Source organism: Bubalus kerabau, chromosome 1 (genome assembly GCF_029407905.1).
Source record: "Bubalus kerabau isolate K-KA32 ecotype Philippines breed swamp buffalo chromosome 1, PCC_UOA_SB_1v2, whole genome shotgun sequence".
NCBI lineage: Eukaryota > Metazoa > Chordata > Mammalia > Artiodactyla > Bovidae > Bubalus > Bubalus kerabau.
In genome coordinates, this window is record NC_073624.1 from 237,822,438 (window position 1) to 237,840,885 (window position 18,448).

At 40.5% G+C, this 18,448-nt stretch overlaps 1 pseudogene; it reads right to left on the reverse strand.

The window, feature by feature from the left end:
* Positions 1-431: 431 nt before the first annotated feature.
* LOC129631594 (plexin-A1-like) lies at positions 432-6,735 on the reverse strand (annotated as a pseudogene).
* Between the last annotated feature and the right edge of the window lie 11,713 nt (positions 6,736-18,448).

Sequence of the window (18,448 nt, forward strand, 5' to 3'; positions counted from 1 at the left end):
CCGTCCTCAGACTCTGCCCAGGAAGCCAGGCACAGCTGAACCCTCCCAGCCCCTGAGCCTAGTCCTGGCCTTGGAAACCTGGTCTCTATCTTCCAGAGGGTCTGGCCTCACCTCCAGGGCCTTAATAGTCACCTTATTGTCCTAAGAAGGACCCTGGTCACACCTGGGTTCCCCAACCCCATAGCAAGCAATTCTGGGCATGGAGGGCTCAGGCATCATCTCATCCACACCAATTAAGAACTGGGACCCTGGCAGGCTCCAAGGGGGTTAGTGCCAAGGGGACCAGGAATGGACACCTGGCCCCCAGCACAGGGCACCTGGCACAGTTGGGACCAGGCCTCTTCTACAGATCTCCCAGCTCTGGCTGCTAGATAAGGGCCAGCCCCAAATTCACTCAAGTCCCCCTGGTCAGATGTTCATGGGCCCATGACTCAGCTACTCAGGGGTTTGGTGTGTACTACTCGCTCCAGCTTGCTCCAAAGCAGCTGCCACCAGGTCTGCTTATCCTTCTCCAGGGCTGTGTTGGGGCCTCTCCCTTGTACTTGGTGATGTGAGTAGATCTCATGCAGGACACTCGTGCTACTGAATTGACTCAGGTCCAACGTGAGATATGCACTTGTGTCCTGGTAGCTGATGGCAGGCCATCTTGGTGATGTAGGCATAGTTAATCTCCACCTGGCTCTTGTAGCTAAGAATGTCATTGGTGTAGAGCAGCTTCTGGGAGAAAAAGTCCTTGCCCAGCTTGTGCTCAGATGTAGAGCAGGAGTCCATGAAGGCCTAGGCTACCACTGACAGCCAGACATCAGTGCTGCTGCTCTTGTAGATGTTGAATAGAACCTGTCATTTCTTGATCATGTTCAACCAGGAGCACGGGAACAGGCAGTTTTTCTTCCAGGTGTGATGCATATCTGCATCACGTACCTGGTGCCGATTGGCCTGCTCATCCAGGAAATCAAACATGTACTCGATGGCCAGCAGCAGGGCTGAGCCCCAGTGATGCTGAAGATGGTTTGGAAGAAGGCATCCATGATCTTCTGTAGCATGCCCTTGATGGCCAGAAGCTGCATTAGGAACTTTTCGTAGACTGTCTTGCTACCTCAGTCATCACTCAGCTGTTCTAGGTAGTCATGGTTCTTGAACAAGAGCACTGCTACTTTTTATATCAAAGAGTGCTCTGCCCATGTTTTCCTCTGGCAGTTCTATGGTTTCTGGTCTATTTATATCTTTAACCCATTTTATTTTTGTATGTGATATTAAGTGCAGGAGTGAAAGTCACTCAGTTGTGTCCGACTCTTTGCGATCCCGTAGACTATACAGTCCATGGAATTCTCCAAGCCAGAATACTGGAGTGGGAAACCGATCTTCCCAACCCAGGGATCGAACCCAGGTCTCCCACATTGCAGGCAGATTCTTTACCTGCTGAGCTATCATTCTTCTACCTGTAGCTGTCCAGTTTTCCAGCACTGCTTTTTTTGACTGTCTTTTCTCCATTGTCTATTCTTGCCTCTTTTGTCATTGATTAATTGACCAAAAGTATATGATTCCGAATTCTCCATCCTCTTCCATTGATCTGTGTGTCTGTTTAGCCAGTACCACAATATTTTGATTACAATAGCTTTGTAATATAGTCTAAAGTTGGGGAGTGTGAATTCCTCACCTTTGTTCTCTTTCTCAATATTGTTTTGGCCTTTTGGGTCTTTTGTATTTCCACATAAATTTTAAAATTGTTCCTAGTTCTTTGAAAGATACTATTGGTATTTTGGTAGGGATTGTATTGAATCAATAAATTGCCTTGGGTAATTTTAACAATAGTATTTTAACAATATTAATTATTGTTAAATATTAATAAAATATTTTAGCAATAATAATTTACTAATATAAAATTTGATATGCAGAGTACATCATGAGAAACGCTGGACTGGAAGAAACACAAGCTGGAATCAAGATTGCCGGGAGAAATATCAATAACCTCAGATATGCAGATGACACTACCCTTATGGCAGAAAGTGAAGAGGATCTCAAAAGCCTCTTGATGAAAGTGAAAGTGCAGAGTGAAAAAGTTGGCTTAAAGCTCAACATTCAGAAAACGAAGATCATGGCATCCAGTCCCACCACTTCATGGGAAATAGATGGAGAAACAGTGGAAACAGTGTCAGACTTTATTTTTCTGGGCTCCAAAATCACTGCAGATGGTGACTGCAGCCATGAAATTAAAAGACGCTTACTCCTTGGAAGGAAAGTCATGACCAACCTAGATAGCATATTCAAAAGCAGAGACATTACTTTGCCAACAAATGTTCGTCTAGTCCAGGCTATGGTTTTTCCTGTGGTCATGTATGGATGTGAGAGTTGGACTGTGAAGAAGGCTGAGTGCCGAAGAATTGATGCTTTTGAACTGTGGTGTTGGAGAAGACTCTTGAGAGTCCCTTGGACTGCAAGGAGATCCAACCAGTCCATTCTGAAGGAGATCAGCCCTGGGATTTCTTTGGAGGGAATGATGCTAAAGCTGAAACTCCAGTACTTTGGCCACCTCATGCCAAGAGTTGAGTCATTGGAAAAGACTCTGATGCTGGGAGGGATTGGGGGCAGGATGAGAAGGGGACGACAGAGGATGAGATGGCTGGATGGCATCACTGACTGGATGGACGTGAGTCTGAGTGAACTCTGGGAGTTGGTGATGGACAGGGAGGCCTGGCGTGCTGCAATTCATGGGGTCGCAAAGAGTTGGACACAACTGAGTGACTGATCTGATCTGACATACGACATTATATGTATATTATATAATATATAAAATATATGAATATTGATATATTTATATAAATTTTTAAATGTAAATGTATATAAATATTAGTAAATATTAAATTTAATATTTAAAAATATTAATTATTTTAATAGTCATTTTTAAAATATTAATTCTTCCAATCCAAGAGCATGGTATAATTTTCCTTCCCTATTATCTTCAGTAGTTTTCCAAGTACAGGTCTCTCACCTTCTTAGGCAGTTTTATTCTAGGAAATTTATTCTTTTTGAGGTAGGCTGTTTTTAAAAATTCAGTACAGGTCTTGATTTAGGGTCAGACTTTAGGCCTGAAAAGTCATATGAATTTTGAGACTCTTTATACAAAAGAGACTTTAACTACCTGGGGCCAAACCTCTTGATTTCTATGGGAATAAACTGAGGACCAGAGAGAAATAGACGAGAGGACCCACAGAAGTCACTCAGGCCCAATGCAGAAGTGAAAGCCAGGTTCACCTACCCCTATTCCACTGTTCCTTTTCCTCAAGAAACAGTATTTCACCAATGTTTTTTGTTGTTGTTCTTTGTAACACTCAGCTTGTGGGATCTTAGTTCCCCAACCAGGGATATAAACACACAGCCTCTGCAATCAAAGCTCAGAATCCTAACCAGTGGAGTGCCAGGGAATTCCCATTTATTTCACCAAATATTCATCAAGCATCCCATACTAAGCAATGGAACATTTTAGTAGATAAAGCAAACCCACAATCTCCACCATTGCAAGTTTAGGAAAACAAGCCAGCACTTTCAGTATGAAGGAAGTCATCATAGGAAACAAGCTTATGGTTACCAAAGGGGATGGTGGGAGAAAAAGTAGGAGTATACAGAAAATTAAGATCATGGCATCTGGTCCCATCACTTCAAAGGAAATAGATGGGGAAACAGTGGACACAGTGTCAGACTTTATTTTGGGGGGCTCCAAAATCACTGCAGATGGTGACTGCAGCCATGAAATTAAAAGACGCTTACTCCTTGGAAGGAAACTTATGACCAACCTAGATAGCATATTCCAAAGCAGAGACATTACTTTTCCAACAAAGGTCCATCTAGTCAAGGCTATGGTTTTTCCAGTAGTCATGTATGGATGTGAGAGTTGGACTGTAAAGAAAGATGAGCACCAAAGAATTGATGCTTTTGAACTGTGGTGTTGGAGAAGACTCTTGAGAGTCCCTCGGACTGCAAGGAAGTCCAACCAGTCCATTCTGAAGGAGATCAGCCCTGGGATTTTTTTGGAAGAAATGATGCTAAAGCTGAAACTCCAGTTCTTTGGCCACCTCATGCAAAGAGTTGACTCATTGGAAAAGACTCTGATGCTGGGAGGGATTGGGGGCAAGAGAGGAAGGGGAAGACAGAGGATGAGATGGCCGGATGGCATCACCAACTCGATGGACTTGAGTCTGAGTGAAATTTGGGAGTTGGTGATGGACAGGGAGGCCTGGCGTGCTGCAATTCATGGGGTCGAAAAGAGTCAGACACAACTGACCGACTGAAGTTATACAGTTCAACTGATACATAAAATAAACAAGCAACAAAGATTTACTGTATAGCATAGGAAACTGGTGACTCAGATGGTAAAGAATTTGCCTGCAAGCAAGAGAGCCAGGGCAGATCCCTGTGTTGGGAAGATTCCTTGGAAAAGGGAATGGCTACCCACTCTAAGTATTCTTCCCATGGACAGAAGAGCCTGTCAGGCCACAGTCCATGGAGCTGCAAAGAGGCAGACAAGACTCAGTGACTTACATTTCACACTATAAGGAACTATATTCATTATCTTGCAATAAACTATAATGGAAAATAATCTGAAATACATCCACACACACACATGTGAATCACTTTGTTATGAACCTTAAACTAACATAATACTGTAAATCAACCGTACTTCAATTTAAAATAAAGGAGTCGAGTTACACTGTGCCCCAATATAATTTATATACCTCTCTCACATGTAATACCACATCCATTGATGTTCCAGGTTTTGAAGCTGTGAGTGAGACGATGTCAGAAAATGGAATGTGAGCTAAGTAGCTCCTGTTCACACAGCTAGAGGGCACTGCCTAGTGTAAAACAGAACATCTCCCCAATTTATGAAATGATGGGTCCTTTTTCTTCGTCCCCAAAACCAAAACAATGTTTTCTACTTAAAAACACTGACATCAGAGATTTGTTTGGGGATGAAAACTTTCACTTTTAGCTATGTGCCTTGCTGCATTGTCATATGATTGTAAGTCATTTCCTCTGCATCCATTTGAGGGAAGATGATTGGATCAGAAAAAAAAAAAAAAAAAAAAGAAAAACCATGATAGCACTTGGCTTTCATCAGATAAGGTTAAGGGAATCTTATGAAGGACTCAGCCCACTACAAGACTTGGCCCACTGCAAGACTTGGGCACCAGTTGAACTCCTGTGCTAGTAGAAGTTATTCAAAATGTATGCTGAGCTTTGTCAAAAGTTTTGTCAAGGCACTGCATTTGTAGTGAGCATTGGGACTTACCACACTGATAACAGAATGCTCTGTTAACTAGCTATGTTGCTAAAGAATGTTGACATTTTAAAATTTCAAAACTTCAAACGTCAAAAATCAAAAATGAATTATTTTGAGTGAAAGGAACACTATTTAAATAAATTGCTTTCCAAACTGACTGCCTTGAGAAAAAAACATACATTTAGTAATACACTGAATGGTATATTTCTTTAAAAATATACTACTGTTCTATTGTCATGAGAGTTCAAATACAATCACATCCTTTGACACAACAATTCCATGTCCACAAGCATAAATGTTGGAAGTATACAAATGCACATAGGTTTTTGTATATTTGAAATGGGGAAAAAAAACAAAACCTAAACATCTGTGTGTGGGGAAGTGATTTAATAGATTAAGCACATTTGTTATACTTAGTACTACATAGCTGTCTAAGTAAAGGCAGTTGTCCCATTCTCACGGGGAATGATGAGCTTTTGTAAGTAGTGGAAAAAATTAGGTTACCGTGTGTGTGTGTGTGTGTGAGAGTGAGTGAAAAAGAGAGAGAGAAAACAAGAGAATAGCCCAGAACTTTGCTAACTCTAGAACCACTAGCCACATGTGGCTATTGAGCACTTAAAAAGTGACTAGTCAGAATGGACGTGTCCTCTAAATGGAAAATACTCACTGAACTGTGAAGACATATAATGAAGAAAAAAAAACAAAATAACAACACTAAGAAAAAAAAAAAAAACACTGCATTTCTACTGGACAGTGCTGACCTAGGACTGTTCCTGGGGAGTGGGACTGGGGAAAATTTTTGATGAAGAGGACAGGGAATAGGGATTTCTACTTTTAATTATTTTTCAGAAAGCACTTAATTTAAAATTTTAAAAATCAGAGTAGGAATCCAAGCAAAATTTATTGTTTAGTTAATATTATGTGTCAGTCTTAATTTCTTAGTTTTCACAAATGGTACCATGGTTATGTAAGCTGTTAACCAAAACAAAACCAAAAAAATCTGCTGAATACAGGAACTCTGTACTATCATTGCAATTTTTCTGCAAATCTCAAATTATTTCAAAATAAAAACCTAAAAAAAACAACAATGAGGGAAACAAGCACTCTAACAAGATGTATCTTCTGCTTAGAGATTCTTACTTGGAGTCTCAAAGTACTTACTGTAAAGTAACTCACCTACCCACAGCTCCTTGTAAACACATTTGCTTGAAACAAGACAGCTAGGATTACTAAATATCATATTCCTTAGCTCCCACCTGAAATTCCATCAATTCAGAAAACTCTCTTCTCCCTTGGTGATTAGAAGCTCCCTGGCTGCTGCTTAGGTACCAGGGATTTTTGCTGGAGTAGGACGCTTGCTCAGAGAAGAGGAAAGCCGCCACCTCTCTAAGGACTTCACTGAGGCCTGAGCAGCTAGACGTTTTCAAAGCCCCTTCACTTGCTCCTTGCTCCCTCATCGGCTCCTTGCTTCAGCCCTCAGACTAAACCAACACTAAGGTCAAGAGATTTTTGCTAAGATCTCATCGTGAACTTTGAGATTAAAAAAAATGAATCAAAAATCAATATTATTAGTATAACAACCTTCACCTATATTTGTACAGGTGTTACTACTTACTTAAAGGTTTCCAGAACAAGAACTAAACTCAGCATGCAAATGAGTAGGAATGGCAGGTAAAACTGGATAACAAAATTAAAAACAGATTTGATATAGATATATAGATACATGGCTATTTCAGAACTGGCCAAAGGAAGATAATTTTAAACAGTGCATTGGAATGTAAAATACTTTCATTTTACATGAAGTAGGTTTAAAAACATGAAATGTAGAAATTACAAAGGACAATGTGTCAGATTGTCATAAGGCATGTTGTTAAGTATAGACTATAAACCTGCAACAAAATACTTTCCAAAGCTAACCCACCGACAAAACAAGTATATTAAAAATAATGTGGGTATTTAAACAGACATTCTACCACCACAACCACACCTGCATAGCTTAAATCATTTTTTAAAACCTCACTACTTTCTCTGGAAAAAGAGTCACACCATAATCAGAAGGAGCTTAACTAAGAATTATGAAAGAAAACTGCTACTATGTAAATGAGTGAACTTTATAGTTACAGGCAATACAACTGAAAAAAAGATGTAGAGGATCTAAAATCTTGAAAGTCACATTTCTGATGCATTCTCTACTGCACAGCTTTTCCACTGAAAACTGGTTAAAATCTGAGCTCCCCTTAAGCTTGAGAAATCTCTAACCAAGTGTCCCAGCTGCCTCTCTCTCCTTTTCCCCTTTCTAGCTGAGTTCCAGAAAAGAATGATGAAAATCTTTAAAATTACAGATCTAGGGCATCTCTACGTGCCTCTGGAAAGACTTTCTCAGTAGAAATCTGGAGACAAAATTAATTTGTATTCAGTTAAAAAAAAACTTATGTGAAAATTAAATTTAAATGGAAATAAGCATAAGGGGATGTTCCCAAATAAATGAATGACAAGTCAAACCACTTGGAATTTTTGCCTTGGAAATTCTAACACTTAAAGTGATAGGCAGATAAAACATGGCAAGATCTTAAATTTTCAGTCTGAAAAGATCAGGGAGCCTCTTTGGGCCCTGTGGGTGTCTATGGCAGAGATCTAGGAGAAAAATTTCTAAGGCACTTCTAAGAGAAAACCCACACATTCAATCTTTCTATGTTGTTGCTAATTAAGTTACTACTTGTCATCACCCAGACCCTTTGGGGGTTCCTTGATAGTATGTTATCTTTCTGCCATCTTCCTCATCACAAATCACTGACACAGAGTTGATCCTACCCTGAAAACCAGGGTCCCAATCCCTGCTGGAACCACTTTTGACACATCTAGAGTGATGCTACACACTACCGCTGGCTGTGACCTGAGTTTATCCAAAGTCTTCATTTCTTTCTATGAGGAGGAGGGTGGACAGGAAAGCATTGTGATCATATTTAAAATTTCTTTATTACAAAAAAAAATGGAGAAAATTATTCAAACAGTTACAGAAGCACATAAAAGGAAAAAGTGAAACTCTTGACTATTTGCCCCTGTGGAATAACCATATTAACTTTGGAATATGCTTCTGGAATATTTTACAGTAAAAGAAATAAAGAGAATTAACTATACTATTTTAGAACCTTTTTATTAGCAATATAGATTTATCCTTTGACAAGTGACAGAAGCTCTGTGAAACTAGGGAATTTGTCTGATTCCTTCACTGCTATATTTCTAGGAACTAAAACACTGTCTGGCACAAGATCAGATCAGATCAGATCAGTCGCTCAGTCGTGTCCGACTCTTTTCGACCCCATGAATCACAGCACGCCAGGCCTCCCTGTCCATCACCAACTCCTGGAGTTCACTCAGACTCACTTCCATCCAGTCAGTGATGCCATCCAGCCATCTCATCCTCTGTCGTCCCCTTCTCCTCCTGCCCTCAATCCCTACCAGCATCAGGGTCTTTTCCAATGAGTCAACTCTTCGCATGAGGTGGCCAAAGTACTGGAGTTTCAGCTTTAGCATCATTCCTTCCAAAGAAATCCCTGGGCTGATCTCCTTCAGAATGGACTGCTTGGATCTCCTTGCAGTCCAAGGGACTCTCAAGAGTCTTCTCCAACACCACAGTTCAAAAGCATCAATTCTTCGGTGCTCAGCCTCCTTCACAGTCCAACTCTCACATCCATACACGACCACAGGAAAAACCATAGCCTGGACTAGACAAACCTTTGTTGGCAAAATAATGTCTCTGCTTTTGAATATGCTATCCAGGTTGGTCATGACTTTCCTTCCAAGGAGTAAGCGTCTTTTAATTTCACGGCTGCAGTCACCATCAGTAGTGATTTTGGAGCCCAGAAAAATAAAGTCTGACACTGTTTCCACTGTTCCCCATCTATTTCCCATGAAGCGGTGGGACCGGATGCCATGATCTTCGTTTTCTGAATGTTGAGCTTTAAGCCAACTTTTTCACTCTCCACTTTCACTTTCATCAAGAGGCTTTTGAATTCCTCTTCACTTTCTTCCATAAGGGAGGTGTCATTTGCATATCTGAGGTTATTGATATTTCTCTCAGCAATCTTGATTCCAGTTTGTGTTTCTTCTAGTCCAGCGTTCCTCATGATGTACTCTGCATAGAAGTTCAATAAGCAGGGTGACAATATACAGCCTTGATGTACTCCTTTTCCTATTTGGAACCAGTCTGTTGTTCCATGTCCAGTTCTAACTGTTGCTTCCTGACCTGCATACAAATTTCTCAAGAGGCAGATCAGATGGTCTGGTATTCCCATCTCTTTCAGAATTTTCCACAGTTTATTGTGATCCACACAGTCAAAGGCTTTGGCATAGTCAATAAAGCAGAAATAGATGCTTTTCTGGAACTCTCTTGCTTTTTCCATGATCTAGCAGATGTTGGCAATTTGATCTCTGGTTCCTCTGCCTTTTCTAAAACTAGCTTGAACATCAGGAAGTTCACGGTTCACATATTACTGAAGCCTGGCTTGGAGAATTTTGAGCATTACTTTACTAGCGTGTGAGATGAGTGCAATTGTGTGGTAGTTTGAGCATTCTTTGGTATTTCCTTTCTTTGGGATTGGAATGAAAACTGACCTTTTCCAGTCCTGTGGCCACTGCTGAGTTTTCCAAATTTGCTGGCATGTTGTAGGTGTTAAGAAATGTTCACTGAATAAATGAATGAGATCCTCCTTCCTGTCAGATCAGTCAGAAGTTCCATGGGGTCAGAGATGTGTCTATTTGGTCTCTGTGATCCCAGCACCAGAGTACCTGGCACAAGGTAAGCACTTGTATCTGTTGAACTAGCAAAACAACTCAATGATGAAACCACCTAATTTTTTTTTAACTGTTCCAGTGTGTTGGCAATACCATAATAACCAGCTATTCCCCAATTCATTGAAAAAGTCTCTCACAAACACTGTTGCAATAGTTGTTCATGTATATATCCTTGTTTAAAGATTTTTTTAGGATATGAATCCCTTTTGTCGTGCAATCATTGACTTGATATAAATATGTTCTGAAACTGATTCCCTCCGGAATTTCATAAATTAAAAACACTTAAGATTAATTTTCCAACTTGTTTAAAAGCCACTGCCTGGAACTCTGCAAAATAATCTCCAGTAGAAAATGAATGCTTCCCAATCCTATCTGGATGCAGCCTGAACACTGTAACAAACAGGAAGTCTGCATCCTTGGTGACAAACATCTCCTGCATGAACACAGTAGCACTTTAGTCATCACCCGGAGAAGGCCGTTTTCAGGCAGGTCTCTACTGTTGATACATCCAGCAGAAAAGAGAAAGAAAACAGGAGAGTAATAGACTTCCAGGGCGTGAGGTGGAAGAAGATGCTGAAAAACTAAGAGCTGGACAAGACCAGAAACAGAGGATTAAGAGTATTTTTGAGTTTCCCACAAGTGAAGGTACAGAGCTCTATCTGAACTCTCCAATGGAAAAGTTTTTCCAGAAATTTACCTTTCTGCTTATTTAATTTTTTCACTCCAAAGATATTAAATAAATCTCTATTATGTGTCAGAGTTGTGCCATAACTGGGGAGAAAAAGAACAGGCAGGATGGACCTACTCTCCACCATCTTGGCACTGAAGCTTAAGGACCATTGTTGAAGCATGAAGGGGTCTGACTCTGACGAATAAAGACAGCTAGAGACCTTCACCTACTTTCCACCAGGGAACAGAATTTGTGTCCCAGTTACTGCTCCTTCTTTTATGAAAAACTCTGCTCCATTTCTCTCCATGAATGAAGAGGTCAGTTAGAGATCTTTCCCTTTGAGTACCCCCAAGCAAAACTGGTCAACACACACTGAGTGTACTTCCTTTTTCTCCAGGAGCATCTGCCACACCACAGGCCTTGCTGGGTCATCTTCTTAACTGAGGCCAAGGAGAGCTGTGCATTGGCACTTACTGTTGCAGAGTCAACATTCAAAGAAGTATAAACCTTTAGGCTTTGAGGGAATCAAGACCATCTAGTCCTACTCCAGTAGTTTCCTAACCCATTCCATGGATCACCAAGCTCTTTGAGAATCACTGACTCCTTTAGACTTCCTATGTTGAAAAAGAGTAATATATACACACATATATAATATGTGTAATATATACACATGTATCTCAGCACATAATTTCCCCTGTATTTTCAGGAGCTCCATGGACATACCATGTAACAGAATATCTAGAATTCCAGAGATCCCATATTAAGAATTCTTACTCTCTATAAAAGCCCACTGGAGCTCTAATGTCCCAATTAGCAGTCTCTGAGTTGGGTGGATGGAATGCAGAGGCAATGTAATACCTGTGTATTACCACACAGGTCCCAGCTCAATCCTCAAGTGAGTTAGTTATCTTTAAAATATGGAAAACCTCTGCTTGGTGGCCAAGCACAGAATGTCTCAAATCAGTCAGCTGAGCCATCTCATGTTTTCAAAGACAACACCAAGCCCCTAAATGAAGTGGTTGAATCTGGTGGCATGAAAGGTGACAGCAGCCCAGAGGCTGTTAGGATTGCTGCCCACTGTTGATGGAGCAGTAACACTCGTATGGATCCTCCACTTCATATACATTTTCCTCAATGATATAGATGTTTTCCTCTGGGTGCATCCCCTCTGCTGCTGTACTTGCCAACCCTGAAGGAGAAAGGCTGGGCAAAGTGATGATGCTGTGGAAATAAAGTATTGCAGTTAAGCATTTTCTGGACAACATGTAATAGAATTGAGAGAATGGGCTTTGCTGAAGAGTTAGCAACCAAGGCAGTATACGATCCTTGATCAGGTCCTGACTAGGAAGGGAAAACATAAAATAACAATGAAATAATCTGGGGAATATTCTGTACAAATTCAAATTAATCTGAAATTTCTTAGGTATAAAAGTAATATTGTGTTATCTAAGAGAATATACTCATTCTGAGGAAGTGCAGACTGAAGTGTTTATGTGAAGTGTCAAGATGTCTGAAACACCTGTACAAATGGTTCAGAAAAAAACAAAATTGTATACATAGAGAGAGAAACAACATAAATGTGACAAAATATCAAATAACATGCTCAAATTGCACTGTTATTTCAATTATTATGTGGGTTTAAACAATTCCAAAAAGTAAAAGGAATGTGTTATGGATCCAATGAGACTTGAGTTTGAATTCTACCTCTGTTGCTTATCATCCATATGATATAGGCTAAGTTGGATTTGCCTTTTCCATTTATTCATTCAAAAACTGTTTAGTGTGTTACACACTGAGCCCATGCATCAAGAGATACAACAGTGAACAAATCACAAAAAGCTCCTGGAGGCTGTATATTAGTAAACTCAGGGTGTTAGGGTCCTCACCTATACAATGGGAATAAGTACTCTTCTCTCACAGGGCTGCTGTAAGGAACATTTATCCATGCAATCCTCAAATATTTATGAAGTGTGTATGAAGAATCAGGTGTGCACTAGGGGATACAGTTGTTAATGTGGCTGATAAGTTCCTAATTTTCTATGGGGTTTACATTTATAGGTAGAGATAAAACACTAAGCCAATAATTTCATAAAGAATGAACTAGTAGTAAATGTAAATATTACCTATTGATGTTATAATATTTCAGGTTTCAGCTCTAATAAATACTGGTTATAGATCATATAAAGCCATGATGATTAGATGTTCTATTTGGTCTTATTTGACTTTTTTACTGCAGACTACTTTGTCTTCATAACTACAACATCTAGTGTGTGAGAATGCTAAGTCACTTCAGTCGTGTCCAACTTTTTATGATCCTAGGGACTGTAGCATTCCTGGTTCCTCTGTCCATGGGATTCTCCAGGCAAGAGTGGGTTGCCATGCCCTCTTCCGGGGGATCTTCCCGACCCATGGAGTGAACCTGTATCTTATGTCTCCTGAACTGGCAGGCTGGTTCTTCACCACTAGCACCACCTAGACTTAGTCTAAAATTATTAGTGATTCATATAGTATTCAGTGGACAGAATCATTTTTTTCTTAAAATATATTTCATTCTGTCCATGTCCCAAATGTCACAATAACCCAGTAAAAGTTATATAACCTTTGTGTGTGTGTAGGGTAGTGTAATTAGGAATGGAGACTAATTCTGCAATATGAAAGACAAGCAGCTTTCAGCTCTGTTTGTACAATTACTTAGAAAGTTTTTTGAACAACAAAGGCTTCCCTGGTGGCTGAGATAGTAAAGAATCCACCTGCAATGCAAGAGACCTGAGTTTGATCCCTGATTCAGGAAGATCCCCTGGAGAAAGGAATTGCCACCCACTCCAGTATTCCTTCCTGGAGAATTCCATGCACAGAGGAGCCTGAGAAGTCTGAGAAGTTATGAAAAGCTCTGAGAGCAGATACTGAGCTTCTCGTTCAATTCTGTAACCAACAGCCTCCTAGAACCTGGGTGGAGTAGGTGCTCAATCAGCTGTAGGGTCACTCAAGATCCCCACCTTATCCTACCCTACTCATGATTCTTACCTTGAATTTTGTATCTTCTCTTTTCTATCAGGATACCCTAAGTAGAAAGCAAAGAAAAGTCCATTTAAAATACTTTAATAAAATAAATGAGGTAAAAAACAAAACAGGCTAATGGGAGGCAAAGATTGTTTAGGGAAATCTGGTCTACCGGTTAAGATTGAATTACATCAAACCACTGATAGGTGTCTTGGTTTATTACATAAACTGTGGTAGAAAGTAATAAAGATGTATTTTCATATTTAACAAATATAGGGAGTGCCTACTACATATCTGGTAGTATGCTAAGCACCAGGGACACAAAAAATGAATTATGAGCCCTGATATCATTAAGCTTGTCTTCCAGTGGAGAGGCACTTAAGAAAAAAAAGTAAATAGAAAAAATAAAATAAGTTCAGACTGTGATGTGACAGAAAGAAAAGTACTGCAGCAAAATGGATTAACCTAGAGCTTATCATACTGAGTGAAATAAGACAGAGAAAAACAAATATGGTGTCATTTATATGTGAAAGCTAAAAACATTACAAATAGCTTTATTTACAAAACAGAAACAGACTCACAGACACAGAAAACAAATTTATGGTTGCCAAAGGGAGAAGGGAGCAGAGATGAATTAGGAGTATGGAATGAACAGATACATACCACTAAGATGATCTTTAAGCTCAGTTCTGGAAGAAGAGAATGAGTCAGCCAAATGAAGAACCAGGGTGAGCATCTGGATCGAGTAAAGCCCTGGTAAAGATGGTGATAAGTGCCTGAAACTGAAAGCATGACTGGAATAAAATAGTGGCACAAGATAAGGTCTGAAATGGAGGCTGGGCTAGATACTATAGGACCCTAGAAGTCATAATCAGGAGCTTGGGTTTTATCCTAAGACATAAGAAATAATTGAAGGCCAGAAATATGATATAACTGGGTTTCAAGAAAATCACTTTGGTTGCTATGTGCAGAATGAACTAAAAGGAGGTATGAAAAAGAGACCAGGTAAGGCATGAACTGCCTCAGAGTAAGGTAGTGACAGAGAGGCTCAGAATCATTAATGGATTTTAGATATGTTTTGGGGAAAGTGCAGGAAGTGAAGCTGGATTGTGTGTAGTTGTGATTGTGTGTTAGGAGTGAAGAAAGAGAGAATTCAAGGATGGCTTATAGCTCAGGCAACTAGCTGGGTGGTAGTGAAACACTATGATGAAGACCCAGCGAGGGGAGGTACGGTTTTAAAAAGGTGGAATATAGACTCCAGAGTTCCTTTTAGGACACGGTAAGGTCGGAGACAAATAAGTGGAGATAACACCTGAACAGCTGGACAGTCAGTACCAACACCCTTGAGTGCCGAAGACAGAAACTAAGGATGACATTTAAGTCTATGGAAATATAGGTTATCATCATCCAGAGGGTATGGAGAGAGGAAAAACACCAGCTGTGGAGAATCTCAACACCTAAAGATCATGCTGAAGGAGATAAAATAATAAAATTGACTGAAAAGAAGCGGCCAAAGTGAGAGTGGTGTTTCAGAAGTCAAGAGAAGGAAGACTTTTTTGGAACATGTGAGGGTCAACTTAGTTGAATATTACTGAAAGATGGATGTACTGCAATGAAGACAGAGGTATCTCCTGGGTTTATCAAAATGGAGATCACTGAGCTTGAACTAAAACTACTTCCATGGCAATTCAGGTGTAGAAGCTAAATGGGGCTGGGGGTGTTTGAAGAGTACAGAGGAATGAAATGTAGGAATAACTCATCTGAAATATGCCTGTGAAGAAGAGGAGAGAAATGGGAGTAGCTGGAGAGAAATGTGTGAACTAGATCTTATTTTTACACTAATAAAAAAGCATAAATAGGAATGGAGAAAGAGATGATTCTGGAGAAAGCGACCAAACGAAGAAAGAATTCATGGCTATGGCAAAGTAGGTGAAACAGGCTTTTAATACTTCATCAGTGCAGCTAGAAGGGAGGGAGGTTTGAGCAGCAGTGAAATATGTGATGCTCATCTCAGACACTGCACTAGGAAGATTCAAGATTGCTGCACATTTCTGAGTGCCGATTTATGGCTTTGATGTCATGATTAAAAACCTGTTACCCTCGTTGTGTGATTTTCTCTAGCAGCTTCTAGGGGAAAGACTGCAAATTGTACACAACTTTCCCATCTATTCTAAGTAGTCATGTTTTGAGTTTTGGCAGTAATCATATGTGTGTACAAAACATGACTTCTATTCCTCATCAACCTCTTTCCACACCCTTTTAAACAACCCATAATGGTCCCTAATATCCAGGCCTTGGCAGAACTCAAAAATTGGGTGTTATCATTGCTCCTTATCAACCTGTAGACTCCATATTCGTGTGGTCAATTCTCAAACTCCACTGCTACCTCTCCATAAACTCGGGAAAGTGGGAGTGAGTAGCTTCTTCCTCTGAACAATTCATTTACCATTAAAGGCAGAATAACAAAAAGGTAAGCAGGATAGCCCTGGTTTCAAATCCTCTATCAATTAACAGTGTCACGTTGGATTAAAAGTTACTTAACCTTTCAACACAATGGCTCTCCAACTGGTAAATGAGAACAATATTAGTATCTTTCTCAACAGGGTAATTATGAGGATTAATGCACATAAAGCACTTGGAAGCATAATGCACATAAGCCACACAGGATGAGCAGCTCATCCCAGTTTTCCCTAGACTGTCCCAGTTTTAGCACTGAAAACCCACATATTCAGACCCCCACCCTCTTCAGTCCTGGGAAATTAGTAAGAAAGGCTACTAAAATAATAGCGGTATAAGGCCTTGGCCTCTGCCCCAAAGAGAAGACAGTATATTACAATTATTAAAGTAAGTGAGGTTTTTGGAATGATGGAAGTGTTTGGTCTTTGATTTTGGTGATGGTTTCCTGAGTGAAATTATCTACAAAAGTTCATTAAATTGGACACATTTTAAATATACAGTTTATTGCATATAAATTATACTTATTTTTAATAAACATAAGCAACTTAGAAGCAAAAAGTTTGTTGAGTGCCACAATGGAGGAAAATAACAAATGCTGCAACCTTGACCATGACCCAGGGTTAAAGGAACCTGCTACCCCTCTTTAAAGAACCACACTTAAGAAATAAATAAGATAGAAAATGCATAGAAAGAAGTGATTGTTGATTCATGAATTTAAAAGATTTATGTTCTTTACAAAATAAGAAAACAGGTACTAGAATCAACCTGCCTGAATCTGAATTCCAGCTTTGCCACTTACTGATTCTGAAACCTTCCAAAAACCTTGATAGTTTACCGTCTCTAAGTGTTACTCTCCTCTGCTGTAAAAAATGGGGATAACAGTACTACCTACCTTATAAGATGGTGATGATGATGATAAATATAAAAACATGCTTGTTACATGGTAAGCACTGAATAAAAACGAACTATTATTAATCCTGTGGTTTGAAAGGACTAAAGAGTATTCATTCTAATCATTAAACCTAATAATTATAATACCTAGTTTTGGGTTGGTTCCTATATTAACAGCTCTGAATCATAGGGAGAGAGAAGCACCATCAAATAACTTTCATTTGAGAATTAAACCACCAGAGTTAAGAATCAGAGCCAGGAAAAAAAAATTTGGGGGGTGGTCCTAAGATGGTGGAGGAATAGGACGGGGAGAACACTTTCTCCCCCACAAATTCATCAAAAGAACATTTGAACACTGAGCAAATTCCACAAAACTTCTGATTGCTGGCAGAGGACATCAGGCACCCAGAAAGGCAGCCCATTTTCTTCGGAAGGAGATTACGTGCCTAACGGCAACTCCCAGCAGAAAAGCAACCCAGATGCTCGCATTGGCCACAGCAAGCAGGTGCTGGCCAGGGAGGCTCAGGCTGCGTTGCTTTGGGTAAGGAATGGGCCTGAATGCCTTGAGGGCAATCTGAGGGATCTAGCTTGAGATAGCAAATCAGACTGTGGGATAGCTATCCTGCAAAAAGCCCTAACCTAAGACACCACCATTCAAGAACAAAGGACTGAGCAGAACTAGCCAGCTGTAGACTGGCCCATCCCCCACTGGAGACAAGCAGGCGAGGGCAGGCAGAGCCGGAAGGGGGCAATTGCGATCCCAGAGATGCATCCTCTACCAAACTGCAAGCAAGCTTCACTGCTATCCAAGACTTCTTGGGATTCTGGATGGTTGACATACACTGGGAGGGTCACAACCATAGATCAGCTTCCCAGAAGACACAGATAGCATACCTGAGAAGGTGCAGCCTTTGTACACCCAGAAAACTGAGTGACTGGGACAGGGGAAGTGATAAGATGCAGCCTCCAATGGCGGGGCCGTGGCTGGGTGGGGTGGGAACTGCGTTCAAAAATCACCTGGTCACCTGAGCTGCTCGGACCTGGGAAGGGCACAAAACGCAGGCCCAACCAAGTCTGAGCCTTTGTGGACTACCCGAGAACCTGAACCTGAGCGGCTTAGACCTGGAAAGTGCTTGCAACCCACGGCCTGCCACAGACAGTTCCCCACAGAGCAACCTGGAGCCTGAGCAGTGTAGACTGGGAAAGCACACATGCCATGAGCAGGGACAAACCCAGTGTGGCCGAGACACTGCGAGCACTCCCCACACATGCTAGTGATATTTGTTTGCAGTGTTCCTCCCTCCCCACAGCACTACTGAACAAGTGAGCCTAAAAAAAGTGACCTCCACCGGCCCCTT